General features: G+C 38.6%; 2 pseudogenes across 2 annotated transcripts in view; one reads left to right on the top strand and one right to left on the bottom strand.

Moving 5' to 3' along the window:
- LOC311184220 (patched domain-containing protein 3-like) overlaps window positions 1–22,705 on the bottom strand; it is a 78,005-nt pseudogene that overhangs the window by 48,606 nt on the left and 6,694 nt on the right. The gene's annotated exons all lie outside the window — the stretch shown is intronic.
- Window positions 6,008–17,467, top strand: LOC311183604 (patched domain-containing protein 3-like; annotated as a pseudogene). Its single transcript has 4 exons — window positions 6,008–6,134; window positions 6,678–6,999; window positions 13,342–13,487; window positions 15,892–17,467. The product of its transcript is annotated as a patched domain-containing protein 3-like (transcript).

Here is a 22,705-nt window from a genome sequence, read left to right as displayed (position 1 = left end):
GGACAACGTACAAAAAGTCTAAGAAACTGTCTTAATGAGTTCACTTTTGCTGGCTGAAAAATAAAGTCAGAAAGGCTTCTTTTAACTAAAACAACCGTTCTAATTATAAATATTGTAGGGCCTCCCCTGGTGGCGCAGAGGTTGAGCTCTGGGCTGCGAAGCTACCCGTGGCCTCTGCAGCACCAGTTCAATGCCCGGCCGCTGGGTATGGGTTCCACATGGTGCGCAGACCTCTCCTGCCGCCGCTGCTCCCCTCAGCAGTGTGCTTCGGTCCTTCTGCCTGTTCCGTTCCTTGCTGTGGCTCTGGTGAATACTCTCACCCTCCCGTGCTCTCACAGTACCCAGTGTTTGTATAAATAAATGAATAAATCTTTAAAAAATAAATAAATATAAATATTGCCATAGTCATTTTGTCATTTAGTGAACATTTACTAAGTTCTTAGAAAGTGCCAGCGCTTTCTTAAGTTCCTTACAGGCAGATATTCTAATATCCCCATTTAACTTGCCCAAGGTTACAAACCTCAGACACTGCCAAGCTGCGACATGAATGCAGGGGCCAGACCACAGAGCCCTAACCAGTGCACAATGTTACCTCCAAATAATCCATGAAAGGACTAGAGGTCCAGGTACAAATGATACAACGTGGCTTCCTGTTTTGCTCTGGATGAGGCTTGATTATCAGCAATGTAAGTAAGCAATTTTTCTGGCCCCATATTTCTTTTTGTCTTGTGTTAAAGTTTACAAATCCGGGCCTCCATGGTGGTGCAGTAGCTTGAGCACAGCATTGTGTGTCTGTCAGCAGCCTCTATAGCGCAGGTTCGATTCCCAGCCGGCCAGGGAGAGTCACACATGGTGCAGCAGACCTCTCCTGTTTTGCCCTAGCTCCCCTCAACAGTGTTTTAGGTCGTCTGCCTGTTCTTCTCCCCACTCTGACTCTGATGAATTCTCTTACCCTCCCGTGCCTCTGGCGTGTACCCCAGTTCTTGTATAAAGAATAAAATCTTAAAAAAAATAAAGTTTACACATCCTCCCTTATCACAATTCATATCACACGTGCAAATTCCACACAGTGAACATGTAAAGAAAAAAACAAATGTTAAATCATATTGCTGTGTCATTTGTGTTATTGGCAGCATAAATATCACGGGATTTGCTCTGATCTCCCCTCACCAAACCATTAAATCAAGACTGAACTCCAGAGGAGCCATAGACTCCTAAAAACAAGCCCAACCTTGACAAGCAAACACAAACATTTTGCCTGGGGAAAGATCACATGCTTTTTTTAAAATCAGATATTCATATCCTCAAATATGTAGAATCACAGCAATAAAGAAATTAAAAATGTAAAATCTGACGCATAAGTTTACTATGTATAAAGAATATTAATCGATAAAAGAAAACCAGACCTGCTTGTTCTATTTCTCATGATAAGGTAATAATTTATATAATAATTTATGCAAAAGCAATGTTAGAAAAAAATCTAAAATGTTCCACTTAGGTTTACAATGTGCACGTAACACAGCTATGTAAAAGGATAAAACAAGATAACACAGAAAACACAAAATAGTATAATAGAAATAAATCCGAAAATATGTGATATAGAAGTTCAAATGGGTTGAACACACCTATTATGAGACAAATTTTCAGATTAGGTGTTTTAAAATCTTGTATGTCACTAATAAAAGACATATCTAAAACAAATGAACACCAAAGTTTAAATGTAGACATAACAAAATTACAACAAAAAATAATAAATCAAGATAAGGTAGTGATATTTTTAAGTATCAAATATTTAATGAGGCAAAGAGATATCTGATATATATATATAAAAGGAGCAAGCTTGTAAACAAAGCAAACTTATAAGCAGGATTGTAACCAAAATAGCTTCTATATTTAAAGAAAACAAACAGAATTACAAGGTTAAGTTGGCAAATTCAGACTTATGGTAGGAGGTACATCTTTCCTGCTCAGAATCAGGTAAGAAAATCAGATAAAATTATTATGATACACAAATGTGCAATGTACTTAGGAATAAAGAATCTTACACTCAACACAATAACTATTATTTTCATATACAAAAACATTTACACAAATAACCATATATTGGCCTCCCCAGTGGCCCAGGGAGTTGAGTGCAGAGCTATGAAGCTGTCCACAGCCTCTGCAGTGAGGGTTCAATTCCAGGCCCGCCAGGGAGATAGCCACTTGGCACGGCAGACCTCTCCTGTCTCATCCCCTGCTCCCCTCAGCAGTGTATTTCGGTAGATCTGCCTGTTCTGCACCCCACTCTGTCTCTGGTGAATTGTCTCACCCTCCCATGCCTCTGGCCTGTACGCCAGCTCTTGTGTAACTAAATAAATCTTAAAAAAAACCATATATCCAGAAAATACACCTCATTAAATAGAAAAGAATCAATATTATACTGAACGTTCTCTGGCAATATAACAATAATATACATAATATATGAACCATGTAAACCAAATAGATTTGGAAAAAATCCCACTTTTAATAATTCATGATTTAAAAGGTAAGGAAATTACTTGATTTTTTTAAAATTTATAATTAGAACACTACCCATCAAACCTGGGGAGTACCTAGCCCAACATTCAGTAAATGTTAATAGTTTTAAGTGCACATATTGGAAAATAAGAAACTGTCAACCCAACAAGTCAGAAAAAGAAGAAAGCTGGAAGAAGGAAGTAAAGGCATAGGTAGAAATGAAAGAAACAGAGTGCTAAAAGAATTTTAAAACAGATTTAAAAATATAATCAAAACCTGGTTCTTTTAAAGGTGTCATAGATAGAGCTTTGAAAACCTATGTAAAGAAAGAAAGAGAATAGGCACAATTAATGTTATGAATGGAAAAAAGGATCAAAAGTATAAATGAATAACAGATTTTATAAAAATCTTTCCAAACACATGAAAATGTTAATAATTCTAAAAGAAATGGCATAAACACATATTTAGAAAAATACAAAGTATCATGTTTCCTGGAGAACAATTAAAAACCTGATTCACCCTCTGCTATTGAAGAAATTAAACAGAATGCTAAAAATGCCCATCTCTTAAAGTCACTAAACCCAGCTATTTCACAGAAGAAATTTAACTGTCTTTTCTGAAACAGGTTATTCCTCCCTTATATAATATCTTCTATAATAGAAATTGTGGCCCTTTGATGCCTGGAAGGACCAAAGAATCTGCAATGTTTCTTCCCCCAAAAGGTGGCCACTAATCAGTCTTGGGACTTTTCATACCCTAAGTAACTTCACTTCAATGAAATGTCATGTCATTTTCAATGCTGGAGATCCATGGCAAATACCGCCCTGTCAATCCCATATAATTCATTCCCCTACTCCTTTCCAGAAGGTTCCCTTAGTTTTACAAATCATGTCTTGACCCCTACATCTTGGAAAAATCTATAAGCCAGCCATGATTTTTAGGACTGAGCTCTCTCCTTCCATTGCTTTAACTTAATTTGGGGATCAGATATGTTTTTTTTTTTTTTAAACAAAGACCTATGTGTTTGTTTTGAGGCCAGAAATATTAAGTTCTGAATTATCAAACCATTCATTGTTTAATTAAGTCTTGTCCATCTTCACCTTACTAACTTACATAAACTTATCCAAATTCCTTCTCAGGATCCTTGCCTCAGCCATACGTTCATCAGTTTTTCCTTCTCGGTTCCTTTCTAAGGTTTCTCTTCTGTGTGCTTCTTATTGGAGAAGATTTAACTCTACAAATTCTTGGTCCATTAGAGCTCAGGTAAAACATGAATCTATATGTAACTTTATCTCTCGAAATGCACTTACTAATGCATGAAGTAGTCTAAACAAATGGTCCACAATCTTGGCTTAAACATCTGTGGAATACTATACAGATATGAAAAAAGATGAAATAGTGGCTTTGGGGACAAAATGGATGATCCTCAATGTAATTATGTTAAGTGAAACAAATCAGAATGTGAAAGATAGCTATTCGATGGTTTCACTCATCTGAGAAGCATGAATAACCAAAAAACACTCAGACAAAATACAGCAGGAATAGATCTTAAACTCAGTGAAACAATTTAATGATTACAGAGGAAACGGGGTGGGGGGAGTGAGAAGGAGGCCAGTATAGATAAGCCAAGGGGGTATTGCCATGAGTGATTTGGCAGAGGGTGAGTGGAACATGTATACATATGGAGAAATAAAAATAAACAGAAATAGAAAAATCCATTGATTTTTTTTGTAACCACTGACTAGCTCTTCTATGCTTCAAGAGAACTCCAACTATTCATTTACCTTCTGCACTTGGTTCCCATTTGGGAGCATTACTACTATTTTCTCTGATATTTTTTTCAGATTATTGTCACTCTCTGACCTAATTAAATATTAAATTATTTCCCCCTTTTAAAGTCCTATCTCATCAATATTTCAGATCTCGTTTGCTTGTTTTACTTTTTGTGTGCTGAGTACAACCTTCAATATCTCCTTTCTCCTTTTCTAATACTTCCATTAATGAAATCTCTATTTTTCTTTCCCTTAAGCAATCTCCAGTTTGTTTTCTGCTATTTCTTTCTGGGTATCACTCTATTACAGAAAATGGGAAATTCAGTTTGTTATATAAAAAGGAATTTAAGGTCAAGGTTAAAGTAACTACTTTAAAAATTTTACTATGAGTGCTATGAACCTGATCCCAATTCAGCAGGACCCTGTTTTCTCTTGTTTCAGAGCCAACAAGTTCCAAATGCACAAAAACTTGTCAATCCTCTGATGTGTCAATCTTACTAATGTCTCATTTGACCAAGTTAGCCAAACCCAGAGTCATTAAGGAAAGGGACCACGGAATGTCACAAATACTGACAGTCAAGATTCAATGGAGGCCATTGATGTTAAGAGTTGACCACACTACCATGATATTGATACGCAACTTATCAATGTTTTCCCCCACATATTATATTCATGATCAGTTCTTGCTGTTAGTGCTATTAATCCTGACTTCAGTTTCTTTCTGAATTATTCATGTTTCAGCTTTAGAGCCCCTTCTCAACGTCTGGTGCAACTCCTACGAATTTAACCCAGAAAAAGAAAACTATGAGGAGTTCATAATGCCTAGGGGCAGCTTATTACACAAATTGGAACAACTCTACTGCTTTAATTCCTAACAAGGAAGAAAGAAGAAATGAAAAAGGGCTCATAAGAAGATACAAAAAGATACCTCCTATCTCATTTAGCATAAAGGCATCTGAAAAAAAAATCCTACAGGATCTACTTAGTACAGAATCCATTTAAGTTAATGTGTCTACCACATCTTAATTAAATAAAACTGCAGTACAGAAAGGCCAGGAGGGCCATCTGAGTAGTGAGAATAAGCAGCTACATATTAGTCATTTGGAAGTTCCTTTCTTTGCTGCCACTGCTGTATTCTCACCCACTTTGAATAAAATTGAATCTCCAATGGGTAACAAATGCAGGAATGAATAAGCTACAGTTCTTGTCTCTGAAGAGCTTATGGTCAAATGTAGGAAACAAATAATCACATTACTTACTAACACACAAATTTAAAAGCCCTTTTTAATATCCCTTTTTCCCACCACCAAACTAGCTCTAGCTAACCTGAGAGAGTGGGGCTAAAAAGAAGGAGATGGGGACAGAGAATATGCAGTGCACATGTACAGTGTCCCCGGTTGAGGGCAAATGGGGAACAGGAGAATGTAACTACCTACTGATAAAGGTAAGGATAGCAGGTGACTGAGCACTCTGTTATGATTTGTCTGCTTGATTGGATCTAGACTGCTTATGCCTAAGAAGCAGACTAGATAAAATGTTAAGTTCTAAACTATGTTTTTAATATCCCAATTCCTGCAACAATGTTCTCATAGAGACGGTATTTTCTAAAGTATGGAGGATCCTTCTCTGGAAAAGTGTATTCCCATACTCAGATGAAAGGTCAGGGCGTTTTGTCAGTCGAAAGGAAGAAACCTAAGAAGCAATCTGACCCGATGACATGTCATTTGCATGCCATCATGTCTCAGCTAATACTTGCTGTGATCTCCAGCTCTGCAGCCGATTCGAAAGAGTTACACAAATCAAACATAGCAGGTACTACACTTGATCTTAGCCAAAAGGCCGAGAAGCGATCAAACATAGCAGGTAAACCCATAGAAAAATCTGCCTGATCTTATTTCTTAGGAATTGTAAGAAAGCCAAATTCCTCTGTAGGTAAATGGTTTTTCAGGGTTTTCTGCCCTCCCACTATTGGGATAGCCCTGCCTGATGGGGTCCTGCAGTTGTTACATTGTTGCAAACTGTCTCCTTTACTTCTCTGGGTTATGGGAGGCCAGAGCAGGAGGACTGGTCCGAGCCAGAGTCTGAGAGCAGAGCAGATCCTGAGGCGGCAACTGGGCCCCAGCAGCTCCCTGCCCCCACAGGGCAGCCAGAGCAGGTCCTGGAGTCCAGTGAGGGGCAGGAGCCCGACGTTAGCTGGGCTTCGGGGCCTTCCTCAGACCCACCCCGACAGCCGTCTGAGAGGGGATTCACTGGTCCCAGAAGCCCAGGGGCAGCAGCCACCCCCTGGGAGGCCCCGCTGCCACACCAACTGCCTGGAGCAGCCCCTTGCCCGGGGCTTCCAGAGGATGGGTCTGGCTGCGGGCTAGCACCCCTGGCTCTTCCTGCAGGCTCCCCTGGCGTTGACAGCTGTCCTGGGCACCGGGTGGATTAACCTGCCCAGTGAGACAGAAGAGAGCCTGGAGGAGCAGGACACCCCTTCGGGCAGCCCGGCCAAAGCCAAGCGGCACTTCGTGCAGGCACATTTCTCCACCAACGAGTCACCTCTCTTCTCCCCATTGCAGTCCAGCGCCGAGGTCAACTTCGCCTCCATTCTGGTGGTTTCCAACACTGCCAATCTGCTGGATCAAATCATCTTCTCAGAAATGAGTCAACTGGACGAGGCGGTGCAGACGCTGACCGCGCTCTGGGGAGATGGAACCCGGGTCCTCTACCCTCAGGTGTGTGCCAGGTACCAGAGCACCTGCATGCCCTCCAACGCACTCCTGTTCATCTGGCAGAATAACAACATGGACCTGAAAAGCATCACCTTCCCTATTTACAACACCTCTGCTGCTCCCCTCTATTGGCCGGCCTCTTGGGAGGGACTGTCCTAGGACCCGGCACGGGGACAAGCCGCTTACTCCTGCAAGCCAAGGCCATGCGGCTGCAGTACTAACTGAAGACCGCGGACCCCAAGGACAGTGCGGGCAGCCAGAAGTGGCTGCTCAAGTTCCCGGACCAAATTCATGCCATTGAAAAGTGACTGGCCTTGAAGAACATCCAGGTGCCCTGGGCTGGGTTTAGAGGGAGGAAAAGGTGGGAGGGATAAGACCTGTCCAGGGATGTGTCCACGCCTGGCTACTTGCTGGAAGCCTTGACTTAAAACCGGCTCTGCTGCACTCTCTTTGATGCTTAAGCCAGCTTTCTTCAACGGACACCAAGGGAAGCCGCCACTCTAGATACTGGGTTTCATTCTAGTGGAAAACACTCATTCTACAACCCAGGGGTGGGCATGTTCAGGGCAGACATTCATCTTCAGGGTTCCTTTGGGTTTTCTAGTCAGAATTCTCTCACTTCACGTCTGTGCTGTTTCTGGAGCCCACAAAAACTTGCTTGGTGTCACTGGAATAAAAAACAAACCTTTAAGCTGAAGTCCCTGGTGTTTTTGAAAAACACAGCTAACTCAGATTTCTCAAGTATTTTCTAGCATCCTGCCATGCACCTCTGATGATGAGCAAACCTGCTAATACTTTTGGCCAGGCCTGGTGAGAGACACCGGCTGGGAAAAGGCTTTGGATACCAGGCCTTGCTGAAATTATACTTTGTACTTAAATAGCAAAAGATAGCAACCTACTGGTCATTTAGAGAAAGCCAAAATTTTGTCAGTTATTAATGATGACACGGTATTAGAGAAAATTGATAATTTGTATACTCAGGAATGTCAAACATTGGCTTATTTAAAAAAAATATATTTATTTATTTATACAAGCACTGGGCACAGTCAGATGTGTGGGAGTGTGAGAGAATTCACCAGAGCCAGAGCGCAGAACAGAACAGGCAGACTGGCGAAGTAGACTGCTGAGGGGAGCAGTGGGTGTGGCAGGAGAGGTCTGTCGCCATCAGTTGGGACCCTCGCCGCTGGCCTGGGATCTAACAGGCACTGCAGAGGCTGCAGACAGCTTCACAGCCCATCATTCAACCGCTGTGCCACCATGGGAGGCCCAACATTGGATTTTTGAAAGAAATCTTAGAAAGCATGGCATGGATTGGTGGAGAAAAAATTTTATTACCTTTATTCTAAAATCATAATTTACATATTTTAATCTTTTACCAAACTGTAACATGTTTCAATCAATAAACTATAATATTTTGATAGATCTTGTCACTCATACACAAATATTGGAATTAAAAGTTATTTACCTGCGTGTACTTTTACGACAGGTGGTCTACTTTACATCACTTTCTAGTGAACTGGAATTTGAGGCGACTGCTAGGACAGTGGTTTGCAATCATGTCATGCTACAGGTAAAAAACTTTTATTAGTTTTTAAACTTAAAAATATTTGTTGTAAGATATTTAACATAACACATGCCATTCTAACCATTTAATTGTACAGGTCAGTGGCATCGACCACATCCCCTTGGCTGCGTACTGTCGTGACTGTTTCCAAATATCTTTCATAACCCGAAAGAGGAACTCTGTGACCAGTGAGCAGTGGCTCCTGCTGCCCTTCTCTCCTCCAGTCCTGATTAACCTTGACTCTATTCTTTCTATGAATTTGCCTTTCTTAGATTTTCATGTCAATGGAATCATACATTTTTTGTGACTGTCTTATTTCACTAATCATAATGTTTCCAGGGTTTGTCCTTGTGCACATGTGACAACTTCATTCCACTCCATGGCTCTGTGCTCCATTGTATGTGTGCTCCACAATTTGGTTACCCACGGTCTTTTGTGGGCACTTGGAATATTTCCTTTTCTTGACAATCGTAACACTGCAAGGAACATGCTGTGCTCATGTTAAGAGAATCATTTACAAGTGGAATTGGTGGGTTGCATGAGAATTCCATAGTCAGCTATTTGAAGAACCATCACACTGTTTTCCAGAGTCTACACCATTTCCGATCCCACCAGCAGTAGATAGGGGTTCCAGTTTTTCCACAGTCTCCCTATAAACCAACACTCATTCTTTTCCCTTTTATTGATATTACCTGTCTTAGTTGGTGTCAAGTGGTATCTCATTGTGGTGATTCGCATTTCTGTAAATATGTGATCACTTTGATTGTCTTTTCAATTGTTTATCGGCCTCTTGTATATCCTCTTTGGAGAAATGTCTATCCAAGTCCTTTGCCCTTCTTATAATTGGGTTGTTTGACCTTTTGTTGTTGACTCGAATTTTTCCTTAGCACTTTGCATATTTCAGTTATTAAGCCCTTTATCAGCTATATGACTAGCTGATATTTTCTCCCTTTACATAGACTGTCTCTTCACTTTCTTGAGAATGGCCTGTAATGATTAACACTTTTTTTTTTATTTTTTGATGAAATCCAACATATCTATTTTTTTTTTTTTGGTACTTGTATTTTTGGTATTATATCTAAGTCTCCATTCACAAGTCAAGGTCATGCATATTGACCCTGTGTTTCCCTCTACAAGTTTTATGGTGTTAACTGTTTTATTTAGATTATTGATCAACATCTTTTTCAGTTCTGTTTATGGTATTTAGTAAGGTCCCAGCATCATCCTTGTTTATGTGAAGATCCAGTTTTCCAAAAACCGTTTATTGAAGAGACCTTTCCAGTTTGTTAGACTTACTACACTTGTCAATCAACTGGCAATATTTATGGATTATTTCTGGACTCCCAATTCTATTCTGTCATTCTGTATGTTTATTTGCATGCTTATACCACATTGTTTTCATTACAGTATCTCTTTGCAATTTTTGAAATCTGGAAATGTCATTCCTTCAACTTTTTCTTCTTTGTCAAGATTGTTTTGGATATCCTGGGCTCCTTGCAATTTCAAGTGAATTTGAGGGTTGGCTCTTCCATTTCTGAAAAAGAAAGAAGGAAATTGCAAATTCAATAGAAATTGAGTTGAATTAGTAGATTGCTAGGTGATTGACATTTTAACAATATTAATCCTGCACATCAAGTAAGGATGTCTTTCCATTAAATTAGGTTTTCTTTAGTTTCTTTCACCAGTGTATATACTTTTCAGTGTACACATCTTTTACCTCTTGGTCAAATGTACTCTTAAGTATTTTCTTCTTATAGATGCTAATTAAATAGAATTGCTTTCTTAATTTCCTTTGCAATTCCCTTTTGCACATAAATAGAAACACAGCTGATTTTTATAAGTTGTTCTTGTATCTTGTAGCTTTGTTGAATTTCTTGTATCTAGTAGTTTTCTTGTGAATGCTTTGGAATTTTCATATCTGTGATTATGTAATCTGTGAAACAGGTTACTTTTCTTCCTTTCCAGCTGAAAGGATTCTTTTTATTCTATTCCTTGTCTAATTGCTCTGGCGAGTAATTCCAGCACAATGCTAAATCTGGACAGCATCTCTAAGATTCACTTTTTTGTGTTGTGTGCGTGTTTGTTGGTTGGCTTTTTAGCTTTTCAGCTCCAGAATTTGTTATGTTCCTCTGAAGTTTTTCTATGTATATTATTATTTCATTCATATACCGTGTTCCCTGTCAGTGTTCTCCTTTAGCATTCTGAGCATATTTAAGACGGTGTTTCTCATAGTATTTGTCTAGTATGCCTTCCTCCTTTCCATACTGCAAGACTACTTCCTGGGTTGGAGCAGGCACAAAGAGGAAAAGGAGCAGGAAATTTTGTTAGCACAAGTGCTGAGTATAGTCCTAATACTTGCCTTCCTTGGACTTGAATATATGTAACTGATTTACCTGCTAGTGCTTTTGTAGATTCTTCTGACATCTCGCCCTCCCTCTCTCTGTTATCAATACGAGTATCTTATGTTTGTTTAGCTCAGGGATTCAACACATTTGAGCATTCCATATTTTTTGGCTTGGAATGAAATCATCTGGACAACAGTAAGACTTTCCCAAGAGAGTATTGCCAAATTGAACACCATTCTATGGCAAGTAGTGGTATATTAAGTTTGTAGACTATTTCAAATTTGGCATTTTAGAAATGATAAAACTTATTATGCCAACTATTAGATCAACTTCTGATAAAATCTGGGAAATCTTTCTCTTCTCAAACACACTTTAATTGTTCTTGTGTTTAATAGACATCATTATCTTTTAGAAAGATGTGGCCTCCTCCCCAAACATACAGTTTTCAAAGTGTAATCATTTCCAATTCAGCCCGATGCTGTCAAGTTATTAGAATATTCAGAAAATAGGCCATTTTGCTACCAGCGCTGCCTCAATTTGACTGACCATTGGAATCGTGTGAAAAAATTTTAGGTACAATGATTCTGCAGCATCATTGTAAACCTACTGAATCAAGATCTGTTGATCCGGGGTCTTAGGAAATCTAAAGTTTGATCATTCTCTAAACATTTTGATAAACTGCTTCTATCAAGTTTTTTGTAGGGTTCTAGAATATCTGCAATCACATTCATAAGTCTCTTACAGTGTCCATTTTCATATCTTTCCTTCACTTACAATTAATAGTTGCTTAGAGAACCTCAGCACAACTAGTCAAAGTAGAGTCACTGTGGCCAACAATTTACCTTCCTACCTCAGTGTCTAAAAATTTACATAAAAATGAGAATCTTGTGAAAGGGATTGAGACTAAACATGTCCTGTGTAGCTCTCGCTAATCTTTTTGCATCTGAACTTCATCCTTGTTATGGTCTTATCATAAACATTTATAAATACTGTTTTCAAGAATTATTGCAAAAGGAAAATATTCATTATGTTCAAATTTATTGTAACCCAAGCGAATTACTTTAGTTCTGAAATTTGTGTGTGTGCGTTTGGACCCTAAATTTAACTCAAGGCACCAGCAGTTTGAGAAAAAGTGGAACACATCAATGGTGCAGAAACCATTTAATAAGAAGAAAGTTTTGCTATGTGAATATGGTCTGAAAAAGTCTTTTAGTCACATTCTGTTTTGGAACCAGTACCTCCATTTCCTTAGTTGTCTCTCCTAGTCTTCAAACTTAGTTTCTTTTTCCTATAGAAGTCCAGAGAGACTTTTATCAATTATTGTTTTAAAACTGTTCACATAAAATTAAAATATAAAGGGGCCTCCCCGGTGGCGCAGCGGTTGAGCGCTGGGTTGCGAAGCTACCCGCGGCCTCTGCGGCGCCGGTTCGATCCCCGGCTGCTCCCCGGCCACCAGAGGAGGGTCCCACATGGCGCGCAGACCTCTCCTGCCGCCCGCTGCTCCCCTCAGCAGTGTACTTCGGTCCTTCTGCCTGCTCTGCTCCCCGCTCTGGCTCTGGTGAATTCTCTCACCCTCCCACGCTTCTGACTGTACCCAGTGCATGTATAAACAAAACAAAACAAAAAAAACAAATAAATAAATAAAACATGCCTCTATTAAAAAAAAATTAAAAAAAAATTTAAAAAAAAAATTAAAATATAAAGCCACAGGTTGTTGTCAATATTTTAAAACGTAATGTGGTTATTGTGGAGGCAAAGTACTGCATACATGCTTTCAAATGCTCTCTCTACATTCCCATTTCTGGTGGTCCAACAGAGAAACAGAAAAGTCTTGTGTTGATCCAAAAAAACAGTACATTTCAAAACATTTTTTTTTTTTTGCAATTAATAGCAACTTTTCTAGAACCCACTTCATCATTAAAGGAGAATCTTGAAACTGTTTTAACAGGATGCTTTCATGCATTTTATTAACCACATACTATCTCTGTTGTACAGGAACCCCTTAGGTTGGTGTTATAGCTAGTTGGAATCAGGAAATGAGTGCAAAGATAATTGGATGTGGGTACTTTCTCAACTACAGCTGCCTGCCCTTTAGTGTTGTGTTGTATTCACACACAACTCCTTGAACACTAGAGTGGAATTAATCATCTGCTGTGCTCTAGTACATGTATGTGGTTCTGAAACACCATCAGGGAATTAGTGCTTGGCCAGATGCATAAGTAGATAGTTAAGTAAAAAACACAAAATGTCAACTTTTATTTTCCCTCTTTCAATTGGTGAAGTTGGTCTGGGATAGTGCATGGGAATTAAAGGTCTCCAGGAGACAGGTGTAGAATGATTGCAGAAGAGATTTCAGAACAGGTCCAAATCAAGAATGTCATGAATTGATGGGATTTAAGTATGGCAGCTGCTGCTAAAAATACATCATTTTTCCTCCCTATTTACAGGTTTAGCTGCATACGAAACAAAATGTTTACTGCAGTCATTGGAGTGATTTCTGTTACTTTGGCAGTGGTGAGTGGCTTTGGACTCATGTTATACGTAGGGGTGTCATTTGTGCCAATAGTTGCAAATTCACCATTTCTAATACTAGATGAGTAAAGCAAATAAGAGGCTACACTATGAGGGTATTGGGGAGAAAGTAGATAACAGAGAGTTTATGATAGATTAAGTAAAAGAACTGTGCTTAGATGACTACAGATCCAAAATAAGGTGTCAGAAATGAAGACAAACATTAAATTGTGTCTTCAGAACTGGAAAAAATAAGGACCCCAAATGCAAAAGTAAAGACAATGACATGAGCAGGCAGTTCTCTCTCTCTCCCCCCACCCTCTCTCTCTCTTTCTCTCTCTCACACACACACAACACCGAAAACGGAAAATACAAGTCACTGAAAATGTAAGGGGGACAAATATATGGCATCTCAATCAAGGGATGCAAATTAAACCAAAACTGAGATGCCTTGTTTTCTTATTAGATTAATAAGTATTGCAAGACTGAAACTTTTGGGGTGGTTGTATGTAATGAACACTGTCTTCTATTGCTCAGAGAAGACTGTCAATTGGCTCATACTTTTCTTAGTCCAATATTTCTATCAAATCAAAAGGCTTAAAAGGGGATTCAAGGTGCATGTCTTTCACCTCTCCATTGTACATCTAGGAATGTCCTAATAATTCAAAAAATGCTCCAAAAAGTAGAGTAAGTATGTTCATTTCTGTGTGATTCAGATTTGAAAACTAATTGAAAACCATCTCCCCTGTCCACAAGAGATTGGTGAATTCAAACATAGCAAACCTCTATATTCCCACCAAGAAACAGACTAGCAGGAAAACTAGTGTGCACATGCCTGTATATGACGCTGTGCCTCTCAACTCATACCACAATGATAGACTGATGCTGTTGGTGGTCAGATAGGTTCAGTAACAGAATGTTGGCTGAAAGTGTTTGTGCATTTCTGTGAAATGGTTTATGAGAGAAAAAGGTCTCTCAAGTGATCTAGTGGAATCAGAAACAGATTGCTAATCCTGCTTGAACTAACACGCATCCACCAGGTTTCCTGATCTTAACACTGAGGCACCATAATTGGAAAGGAGGAGTATACTGTGCTGTGTGGAAATAATAGGAATCCGTGCAAACCACAAGCTTATGACAGAGGGAGGAGTGTGCTCTGTTGTGGACTCAGAGACAACCAAGGAAAGTGATACCTCAGCACAGATTGTGTGATATAAATAAAACCTGAAGGGACAAAGAATAAGACCTTAAGGGACAAAGGATCATTTCACTTAGATGTGGAATATAGGGAAACTAGACAAAGGGTCAAAGACAAACTTTCAAAGCAACTCTTGAGAGCTTCCCTAGAGCTGAGACAGCCAGGAAGCAGGGGGAGGAGGGGAAGGGTGGCAAGAGGGACAGGGAAGAGAGCACAAGGACTCTGGTGGAGGACCACAGGTGCGTTGGTGCTGGGAGAGCGAAGGTGGCCACCCCTGAGTGGAAAAATCCTAGACTGTCAAAAACTCAACAAGGATGTAAAACAATGTTGCTTAATTCAAAAGAGAAAAAGGGGGAAACCTTTTGAATTGTGCTATTTACACTTTAATGGATGCCGGGGACCAGCATCTGGCAAAATGTCGTGTCAGGGTTCCTGAAAGGATGAGACGGCCTAGGCAAATACGAATGATCTGAAACTTAGGGACTGAGGGGAAGGGAATGAGAAGACACCGACACTTGCTGAGGTGTTAGTATCTTCTGCTGAGAGGCTCAGCAGGTTCTTTATTTATACATTTTTTTGCAAGCATTGAGATTATATTATCAAGTGCATAGAAACAGAGCAGAAACAATTAATGCATCTCTTTTTCTATGGGCTTTTGTCCGCTACGTGCTCTCAGCAAGAAGGTAACCTTCAAGGTTAATAAAAAACTAAGTCTTACACTAAAATTCATTGTTTCAGGTAAACAATAACCTAAGACAATTGATAGCCGCCAGTACATCCCTATCAGCTAAAGCCTAAGCAAAAAAAAAGACTTTTCTTATTCTCAATGGCCTTCACAGCAGGGGTTGGTTTCTACTCAGCTATCAGAACTTCCTTTACCTAGAAACTCCTTAACTCAAATAGCTTTATTTAAAAACTTTCCCAAGAAACTTCAAGGGAAGGCAAAAGAAGGACCCAATATAATTATTGTATTGTAATGCTTGTCAGGCATGTTCAACAAACCATCTCCCATTGTCAAGTGAGCCAAACTGCCCAACAACTAATTTCTAAACAATTTTTCGTGCTATTTACTTACAGTATGGTGATACATATAATTTATTGCCTAATATACTTTTTGATAATTTTTTTCTCTCTACGACCAAGAACAAAAAGCAAAGGGATGCCAGATCTTCAGCCCCACGGTGTCAGGCCCTTTTCCTTTGCTGCTTGTCAGTAACCTATCTGGCTGGAGCAACAAGGCCTCCTGCAGCAAATGGATATGAATATGCATTAAGATTTTTTTTAACAGGTGTTGGCGTTGATGACATGCTTATCATGATTTCTGCCTGACAGAAGACCAACATCCTGGACAGCGTACAAAAGCGAATGTCTGACGTCTACTCCCACGTGGCGGTGTCCATCACCATCACCACTCTCACAAATGTCCTGGCCTTCTTTACAGGGGTAATGACCTCCTTTAAGTCCGTGCAGTACTTTTGCATTTACACAGGAACAACCTTGCTCTTCTGTTATTTTTATAACATCCCATGTTTTGGTGCCTTTATGGCCCTAGATGGTAGGAGAGAATTGGCCTGTCTGTGCAGGCTGCAAAAGTCAGAGGGTAACCCAGACCAAAATTCTTCCTCACTGATAAGATGCTGCTGCTTCCCATTTAGTTCTCTTCGAACTGATGAAGAATCAAGCATCCACCCAATGAACTTGTTCTTTAGAGATTATTTTGGCCCCTTTCTCACAAACACTAAGTCCAAGTTTGTGATAGTGGTTTTATACCTTCAGTATATCGCATTCATTATGCATGGCTGTTTCCTAGTGCAGGAAGGTTTAGACCTTCGATATATGGCAAGTAACAATTCTTATATCAGACCCTATTTTAACATCCATGAAGAGCATTTTTCAGATTATGGTCCCATAGTGATGGTTATCATGACTGAAGCAGTTGACTACTGGGATAAAGACACTAGGCAAACATTGGGCAAATGTCTGACCACATTTGAAAACAGTGACTATTGTCATTCAAAATCTGTTTTGGTTACAAGCATATATACAGTATATGGAAGCCATCATCTTAGCTGTAAATGACAGAGGTAGTTTTATAAACAACATTCCTTGTTTTTTAGTGCATATTCCAATTTTTACATATGATGTTAACATTTCATCATCACATGAGATTACTTCTTCCTGGGCCTTCATTCACACCACGGGTGTTTCATCTTCACGCAGTAAGAAGAACATGTTATTCCAATTACAAAGTTTTGCCAAAAGGTGTGAGATTTCCCTAATGGTGTATAACCAGCTTTTATCTATTTTGATCAATATTCTGCCATCTTAGAAAACACTATTCGAAGTGTCATTTTTGCATCTGTAGCTATGTTCATTGTTTCTTTATTGCTAACTCCCCACCCATTGTGATCCTTGTGGGTCACTTTTTCTATTGGGTCTGTGATTGTAGGAATAACAGGTTTCATTGGATACTGGCATGTCAACCTTGATTCCGTATCCATGATGAATCTTGTGATTTGTATAGGGTTTTCTTTTGATTTTTGTGCACATATTTCATATGCATTTGTTTCCAGTTCTAAACCCTCAGCAAACCAAAAAGCAATTGAGGCATTGTTTTTGCTAGGTTACACAGTGTTACAAAGTGCACTGTCAACAATAATAGGAGTGTCTGTTTTATCTGCAGCTAACACATACATCTTCAGGACATGTTTTAAAATTATGTTTTTTGTCATGGTATTGGGGGCTATTCATGGCCCAGTTTTATTTCAGTATTCTTAACCATTTTTTTAAGATTTGTTGGAATATCCACTAAAAAATCAGTGCCCAATGATAGAATTCTTGACTGCCCCAACACAGTCTGGTAAAAACGCTCTATTAAGGATAGTTGATAAACTTGGGATGTTATGTGTACTGTACTTCCTATATGCATTACTATGTAAAGGTTCAAATTATTATTACTTAATTTCCATACTGGAAATTTTCTATGCACTTTCTTAATCGTATATTTGGATGAACTGAAGTGGCTATCTATTTTTTTTTATTTAATTTTGAAGAATTAACCACTTTTGGGTCCTTCTGGGTGGCACGGGCAGTTGAGCGCCACAATGTTAAGACGTCCGCAGCCTCAGCAGCGCAGGTTCGATCCTAGCCGGCCCGGGAGAATCCCACATGGCGAAGCAGACCTCTCCTGCCTCGCCAGCTGCTCCCCTCAGCAGTGTGTTTTGGTCGTCTGCCTGTTCTGCTCCCCACTCAGTCTCTGGTAAATCCTCTCATCTTTCCATGCATCTGGTCTGTACCACTGTTCTTGTATATATAAATATATCTGAAAAAAAAAAAAGAATTAACCACTGAAGCCATCGGGTACTGGACTTTTGTTTTTTGGTAGGGGTTTGATTACTGATTCAATCTCCTTGCTAGTAATTGATCTGTTTGGATTTTCTTTATCAGTTAAATTTGATACCTAAATCAGACTTAAAGGATAATGGATATATATTTTATTTATAGATAAACAGATACAGATAATAAAAATAAGTATTACCTAATGCTGTAAAAAAAGGAAGTGATATTCCTGGTAATTGTAGGTTTAAAACTATTTTATTTTTTTACCAATAGAAAATAATAATTTGATCTCTCTTATTATATAGAATTGGAAAGGATAAATTATTTCTTTGAAAAGGAAAAGGTTTTGAGACTTCTCAAGTTCAAGATTTTCTCAAAGGGCATCTGACTGCTAAGGGTCTCATTCTCCAAACTCTGCATGGATGATGCCCTAAACACACTCTTCCTGTCCAGACCATCTCTAGAGGCAGGTCAGGGATCCGCAATGACGTCACACACAAGGAGGAGCCACTAAAACCATGTCCTTTGTTAGCCATTTCAAACACTGTAGGGAGAACAGATTCAAAGAATGCCCTCCATTAGAAGAAGGAAGTGGGTTACAGAAGGGTGGTTGGCAACACTTCTGCCCTTTTTTCTTGGTGAGAATATATTTTTTTTTAATTTAGACATCATTGTTCATTTTTTTTTAATATTAAATTTTATTTTTATATTCCCCCATACAATTGCAAACACCCCTTCTGACCCCAATCCTTCCCCTCCCGACCCCCACCCCCAAAAAAGTGTCTCTGGTTATAGTTTTTTTGTTGATTTTGATTTTCACTTTCTTAGATTCTTTTCCTGGTCCCTTAAGTTTTCTAGATTCCTGCTATGAGTGAGACCATCCGGTATTTTTTTTTTTCTTTTTGGCTTATTTTGCTGAGCATGATCCCTTCCAGCGCCATCCATGTTGCTGCAAATTGTGTTTATCTTTTTTTGAATGCTGAGTAATATTCCATGGTATATATGTACCACATCTTCTTGATCCAGTCATCTATTTTTGGGCATTTGGGCTGTTTCCAAAGCTTAGCTATTGTAAACAGTGCTGCTATAAACATATGGGTGCCGGTGCTCTTTGGAATTGATGTTTCTGTGTCCTTTGGGTAAATACCTAGGAGTGGAATTGCTGGATCATATGGAAGCTCTATGTTTAGTAGGTCAGGAAATCTCCACACAGCTCTGCATAGTGGTTGGACCAGTTTGCACTCCCACCAACAGTGCAGAAGAGTTCCTTTTTCTCCACAACCTCGCCAACATTTGTTGTTGCTAGTTTTTTTAATATGTGCCATTCTCACTGGTGTGAGATGGTATCTCATGGTAGTTTTGATTTGCATTTCCGTGATGACAAGTGATGTTGAACTTTTTTTCATATGTCTGTTGGCCATTTGCATCTCCTCTTCAGAGAAGTTTCTTTTTAGCTCTTCTGCCCATTTTTTGACTGGATTATTTTCTTTGTTGTTGCTGAGTCTCATCAGCTCTTTGCAGATTTTTGTGATTAGTCCTTTATCATTAGTGTTGGGTGCAAAAATATTCTCCCAGTTGGTGGGGTTTCTCTTTGTTTTTGTTATTGTCTCTTTTGCTGTGCAGAAGCTCTTTAATTTGATGTAGTCCCAGCTGTTTATCTTTGTCCTCACTATCACTGCTTTGGGTGATGTGTCTGTAAAGATGTCTTTGATGTGCAAATCCCGTAGTGTTTTGCCAATATTTCCTTCTATGTATTTTATGGTTTCAGGTCTTATGTCTAGTTCTTTAATCCATTTTGAGTTGATTTTTGTGTATGGTGTGAGGTAGTGGTCAAGCTTCATTCTTTTGCATGTAGCGACCCAGTTCTCACAGCACCATTTATTGAACAAACTTTCTTTGCTCCAATGCATAGTCTTTGCTCCTTTGTCAAAGATTAGTTGACCATAAATCTGTGGGTTTATTTCTGGAGTTTCTATTCGATTCCATTGGTCTGTATATCTGTTCTTGTTCCAATACCATGCAGTTTTGATGATTATGGCTTTGTAGTATAGTTTGAAGTCTGGGAGTGTGATGCCTCCATTTCCTTCTTTTTTTTTTCAGTAGAGCTTTGGCTATTCGGGGTTTTTGGTGATTCCATATGAATTTCATCAATAATTGTTCTATTTCTTTGAAGAATGCCATTGAGATTTTGATTGGAATAGCATTGAATCTGTATATTGCTTTTGGTAGGATGGCCATTTTAATAATGTTTATTCTTCCAATCCATGAGCAGGGGATGTCTTCCCATTTCTTTGTGTCTTCTTCTATTTAACAGTGTTTTATAGTTTTCTTTGTATAGGTCCTTTACCTCTTTTGTTAGATTTATTCCCAAATATTTGATTTTTTTTGTTTCCAAAATAAAAGGGGTGGTTTTTTTGATTTCTTCTTCTTCAGATTTATTGTTTGTGTATAGGAAGGCTACTGACTTTTGCGTGTTGATTTTGTATCCTGCCACTTTACTGAATTGATTGATGAGTTGAATTCGTTTTTCTGTGGAGATTTTGGGGTTCTCTATGTATATTATCATATCATCTGCAAATAGTGATAGTTTGACTTCTTCTTTTCCTATTTGGATTCCTTGGATGTCTTTCTCTTGTCTTATTGCTCTGGCTAGGACTTCCAGTATTATATTGAAAAGCAGTGGTGAGAGTGGACATCCTTGTCTTGTTCCAGATCTTAATGGAATTGCTTTCAGCTTTTCACCATTAAGAATGATACTGGCTGTTGGCTTGTCATAGATGGCCTTTATGATGTTGAGGTATGTTCCTTGTATCCCAAGAATTTCAAGGGCTTTTATCATGAATGGTTGTTGCACTTTGTCGAAAGCTTTCTCAGCATCTGTTGATATTATCATATGGTTTTTATATTGTTGATGTGTTGGATAACGTTGATTGAGTTTCGGATGTTAAACCATCCTTGTGCCCCTGGAATGAATCCAACTTGGTCGTGGTGAATTATCTTATGGATACATTGTTGGATTCTGATAGCTAAAATTTTATTGAGGATTTTTGCATCAGTGTTCATTAGGGAGATTGGCCTGTATTTTTCCTTTTTTGTGTTGTCCTTATTCGGTTTTGGTATTAGTGTAATATTGGCTTCATAGAACGTGTTTGGTATTGTCCCTTCCTTCTCAATTTTTTGGAAGAGTTTGTGAAGGATAGGCACTAATTCGTCTCTGAATGTTTGGTAGAATTCATTTGTAAATCCATCAGGTCCTGGGCTTTTGTTTTTGGGGAGGTTTTTGATTACCATTTCAATTCCGCTGCTTGTAATTGGTCTGTTTAGGTGTTCTATTTCTTCATTATCTAGCTTTGGGTGATTGTAGAGTTGTAGGAATTTGTCCATCTCCTCTAGATTGTTGAACTTGTTTCCATATAACTGTTCATAGTAGTTACTGAATATTCTTTTGATTTCTGCTGTGTCCGTTGTGATTTCTCCTCTTTCATTTATGATCCTGTGTATTTGTGCTTTCTCCCTTTTTTCCTTTGTGAGCTTGGCTAGGGGTTTGTCTATTTTATTGATTTTTTCAAAGAACCAGCTCTTGGTTTCATTGATCTTTTGGATTGTTTTTTTAGTTTCAATTTCATTTATTTCTGCTTTGGTTTTTATTATTACTTTTCTTCTACTGGTTTTGGGGTTTTTTTGTTGTTCTTTTTCTAGATCTTTGAGCTTCGAGATTAGGTTGTTTCTTTGAGTTCTTTCTTGTTTTTTGATGTGAGCTTCTATTGCTATATATTTTCCTCTTATACTGCTTTTGCTGCATCCCATACATTTAGGATATTGGTGTCCTCCTTGTCATTCAATTCAAAGAATTTTTTAATTTCTTCTTTGATCTCCTCGTTAGCCCAGTGGTCTTCCAGTAGTGTGGCTTTTAATCTCCATGAGGTAGGATAGTTCCTTGCCTTCTTTTTATGATTTATTTCTAGTTTGATGCCTTCGTGGTCAGAAAAGATGGTTGGTATGATTTCAATCTTGGTGTATCTGTTGATGTTTGTCTTGTGCCCCAGTATGTGATCGATCCTGGAGAATGATCCGTGCGCTTGAGAAAAATGTGTACTCCGTTTTTTTTTGGGTTTAGTGTTCTATAGATGTCTGTTAAGCCCAAATGCTCTAGGTCCTTATTTAGATCTTTAGTTTCTTTACTTATTTTTTGTCTTGTTGATCTATCCATTGTTGATAGTGGTGTGTTGAATTCTCCCACTACGTATGTGTTTTCTCTGATGTCTGTTTTCAGAGAGGACAACAGATGTCTGATATATTTTGGTGCTCTTTCGTTTGGTGAGTATATGTTAATGAGCGTTATTTCTTCTTGAAGTATTGTCCCCTTAATCATAATGTAGTGACCATTGGGGTCTCTTTTTATTTTTTTGAGTTTGAAGTCTGTTTTATCTGATATAAGTATAGCTGTTCCTGCTTTCTTTTTTGGCCCATTTGCTTGTAGGATTGTTTTCCATCCTTTAACTTTGAGTCTATTTTTATCTTTTGTAGCTAAATGTGTTCCCTGGAGACAGCAAAAAGTTGGGTTTTGTTTCTTAATCCAGGCTTCAACTCTGTGTCTTTTTATTGAAGAGTTTAGTCCATTTACATTTAGAGTTAATATTGATATGTTAGCATCTGTATTTGCCATTATGTTTGTCTTTCCTTTGATTTTATTTATTCTTTTAATAACTTTTTTTTTTGGTCTTCTTTCGTTGTTATTCATCCATCTGAGGTTCTGGTTTTAG

The sequence above is a fragment of the Talpa europaea genome (assembly GCF_964194135.1).
Source record: "Talpa europaea genome assembly, chromosome: 14".
Taxonomy (NCBI): domain Eukaryota; kingdom Metazoa; phylum Chordata; class Mammalia; order Eulipotyphla; family Talpidae; genus Talpa; species Talpa europaea.
The sequence above is the reverse complement of the archived record's forward strand: the minus strand, read 5'-3'. Positions and strand labels throughout refer to the sequence as shown.